The sequence below is a fragment of the Myodes glareolus genome, chromosome 2, assembly GCF_982192425.1.
Source record: "Myodes glareolus chromosome 2, mMyoGla1.1, whole genome shotgun sequence".
NCBI classification, from domain to species: Eukaryota; Metazoa; Chordata; class Mammalia; order Rodentia; family Cricetidae; genus Myodes; species Myodes glareolus.
The window spans coordinates 61,729,270-61,733,321 of NC_142027.1; the positions used below are offsets into that span (position 1 = coordinate 61,729,270).

General features: G+C 36.2%; 1 pseudogene; it reads right to left on the reverse strand.

The window, feature by feature from the left end:
• Positions 1-1,286: 1,286 nt before the first annotated feature.
• On the reverse strand, positions 1,287-1,972 carry LOC125413177 (steroid hormone receptor ERR1 pseudogene; annotated as a pseudogene).
• Between the last annotated feature and the right edge of the window lie 2,080 nt (positions 1,973-4,052).

Sequence of the window (4,052 nt, forward strand, 5' to 3'; positions counted from 1 at the left end):
AAACTTTTGTTGTGAATTTAATATTATAATTTTTCATTTTTAAGGAAAGCTTCTCCTTATTATGTTTTCAAGAGTTAGTTTCACAGATAACAAAAATAAGATAGTTTCAGTTGAATATTTAATCATTAAAGAGGCTTATGATAGGGATGATGTCTACATTAGTTGATTTACCAACTTTGCATGTGAGCTATTTACTCAGTTGAAGGAATTTAGATAGACTTAACAAGATTGAACAGGATCAATAATTAATTATTTAATTTTGTAGTTAATTAATTCCCTGTGAGTATCTTATGATAATTTAGTATATTAGGGGCCTTTTTGTTTCTTCCTTATAGAATTGTCATTTATATGAATTGGGGACATTTTATTTTCCTTAGTTTGTCTCCTAGAGATGGGAAAATATTTTTCTTTGCTTTTTAATATTATCTGCAAGTATCCTTGTCAATGATGATATTTGAGATGTTAGCAGTGTACCTGTTTGATGTACTGAGCCACATATTTGGGGATCATGTCTCGTTTTGTAAAAATGCATTTCAATATATCCTGATAGTTTTGTAGTTCAGGTTAAAGAGACTTTTCTCATTCTAAATTTTGCTGTGGAATCAAGCCTCCAAAATTCATATTTAACTCCATGAATAAAACAGTATTGAAAATACTGCTATATAAACATGCACCCTAATTTCCCCAATAACTTTGGAAGACTTTTCCAGTATATCTAAGAAATTTCTTCTAGTTTCAGATTTTGTGTGTGTTTGTGTATATTTTCTTGATGTTTCAGCCAATTTTTATTTAAAATGTTTCATGTATATGTGTTAAGAGATGTTGACTATTTTCAAGACCTCTATTGTATTTGGTCTTAATATACTTTCACCCTAAGGAAATAGATTGTCAGAGATACATTTTGGGTCAGCCCTAACAGTTGCTCCTATCTATAATTCAGGATCTGAGGCAGATTGTGATGGAAAAGAAAAACTAGGGGAAGAGTTCAGGAATGCCCTGATTAGAGATTTGGTAGTATAAAAAGGTCAAATTGGGGAATCCTATGCAATTTACTGTGGAAACTCCTTTAGTCTATAGCCTTTAAGATACCTGCCCACTTTGGATATGGCCACATGTACTATAAATGCAGAAAAAAAAAAAAGCGTGTATGGGTCTCTTGACTGCTGGAGTCGGTTCCAGGTCCCAGTTCTCAGAGAGAACTGCTGATCACTGCTTTTCAGTGAGTCTAACCCTAAATAAATAAACCTTTATTATACTCCATTCTGGGGTAGAATGAAACTATTTTATTATAAATTGCAACAGATTGACACGTGTCCATCAGGTTTTGCTGGATCAGGCATGGCATATTGCCTCTCAGGCTCAACTCAAGGAGATGAGACACCAGAGCATTCCCTGGGGCTGTCTTCCAGGGGGCCTACAGCTATGGCCAGAGGACAGTAGGAAAGGGGCTTGGAAAAAGCAATGGGTCCACATCTGTCTTGCCACTTGTACTTCTGTCGCACACCTCGGACATGGTCCAGACACTTGCCCACCTTGAGCATGCTCTCCCTCAGGCACTTGGTGAAGCAGAAAGCCTGACAGGACTTGTGTCTCTACTTGGTGATCTCACACTCATTGGAGGCTGGACAGCTGTGCTCGATGCTCCTCTGGATGGTCCGTTTGAAGGCAGCTTTGTAGGCCTCACAGGATGCTACACCGTAGTGGTAGCTGGAGGCCACATCCTCACCGACCATGGCAGAGGCATTTGGGTAGAGAGCTGAGCCTAAAATCCCCACTGCTATGCTCACCAACTTTATACCCTCTCCATCCTCATTCTCCTTGTGCCCTGGAAGGCAGCAGGCTAGAGCTGGTTCACAGGCCAGGTTCACTGGGGCTTCAGTCTCAGTCTCTGAGGAACCCTTTGAACTGCCAGGGCTGACTGGCTCTGTCTTGATATAGAGAGAGGCTCAGTGTCCATCACCTGGCTGGACATGATGCTGGTCACCTAGGCCTCCGACAGGGCTTGCTGGCAGGCATTGGAGACCTATCTACCTGTAACGCTGGGATGAACAGAGTCCCTCTCCTCAGGCTGTGCTGTCCTGCTGAGCGGTGCAATTGGTCTTGGGAGTTCATGAATTCACTTTGGCTCCCCTAACAAACAACAAACCACAGACAAATTTCTAAACAATAGAAATGCAGTTTTTCAAAGGTCATGAACATATTTTATGTGCCTGGTGAGGATTGCTTCAAATGATACCTTTTGGTATGCTCATATGGCAAAACTGTTGGAAGAAGCTGACACTCCATTAAACATCTTTTATAAGGTCACTAATCGTTTCAAAGAGTCTCACAGTTTAATCACAATTCACAACCCTGAAAGTCCTCACTCATATTGTCACAAAGTGTTATTTTCCAAAATATAAATTATGGAGGGAAAGAGAAGTTTGAACCATATTAGGGGGTGTACATATCTTTCTCCAGTGCTTCTTGATTTTGAAGCTGGATTAAAAATAAAAGGAAAGTAAATAACATTGGCAGAGTTTTTGTGCACTGTATTATTTCCAGTTTGTGCTTTAGCATCCTGTACTGGTTCCTACAGAAATTCTAGATCAGAGACCCATTTTCATTTACCATGTGGCTTCTGTCTTTTGATCTGCTGGTTCTTAGCAACATAGACTATATTTCCTTTATGACAAATATTTAATACTACATATGTGTATGTCTGTTCTGCCTCTCTTATTTTTACAAATATCTAAATTTAAATTATGAATATATATATATATAATTTTGTATATGTATAAGATATATAGTGACATTTTGATTTCTAGTATGCACATATAATCCATAAAATTAAGCTGTAATACATACACACAGACACACATGTGTATATGTAACAATGCATAAGCTATATATCTGTAGCTGTTCTCAGTATAAATTCACACATTTACATATGTACAAAAGCCTATAATGGAAATATATGTATGTGTGGTCATATTAGTATGAGTTTAAAGAAAGGAAGAGGGAGACTCATGATCTTATTTCTTTTTGATAATTTTAAGGATACCTTTCATAATTTTCCAATCAAAGTAAGGATCATCTTTAATATGAAACTTACTTTCTGTTGTATAGATTAAAAAATTTCTGTGCCTTTATTTTCTAGATCACAGAGTTGATATACATTCTTATATCATACAAACTCTTCTGGAATTAAGCACATTTTGCTTTCCCTAGTGTCATTAAATAATTCTGCTTTGTGACCACACTGGAAAAAGCAAATTACTTGCCAATAAACTGAGAGTGTTCTTCACCTCCAGTAGTTTTTCTTCAAAGTAGTGTTTCTTTTTACATAACAACATATTTTTCTGAATTCTGCTCTGAGGTGGAACTTACCACATTCCCCTCCAGTTTATTGTCTGTTTAATAGGGAATGTATCTACTACAACAATAAAGAGTTTTAAGTAGATTTCTGTTTTTATACTTCGTCTTGGATCACAGTTAAACTCTGATATTCAGTATCTGTTAATGTCAGGCATAGAAGAAACTTAGTTGTTGGTTGTTGGAGAACAAATGAAGAAAATAGCTCCTGCTACTAATAGTTTATACTATGGAGTTAAAAAAACTATCAAACCCTTAAAAACATAGTTAAAAGTTTCAAGTTGGTGAAATTGAATATTTTCATGGAAGAGGGACAATAAAAAAACCACAGGAAATGAAACATACAATTGACAGTAACCAGATGAGTTAATGACAAAGAGAGAGATTTGTTTAGAAAATAAAATTAAAATTAAAACAATATGACCCAGGTTTACAGCATGTTTACCATATCCTAACCTTCACAGATAGGTCAAGGCTTCCTTCTTTATTATGCTTACTTGGAGAAATGTTCTTCTATGTAATCATATATTCACCAAAATTATCTATTGAATTTTGTGGAAAATATTTGTATTGTGTCTCTGTGAAAACTGTCACTATTCAGTTCCATCATACTTTTGAGATTAACTCACCAGTGTTCTATCTCAATCATAACACATCCTCTGTCTAAATTTCACCATTTTCTGTGATTGTGTACTAAA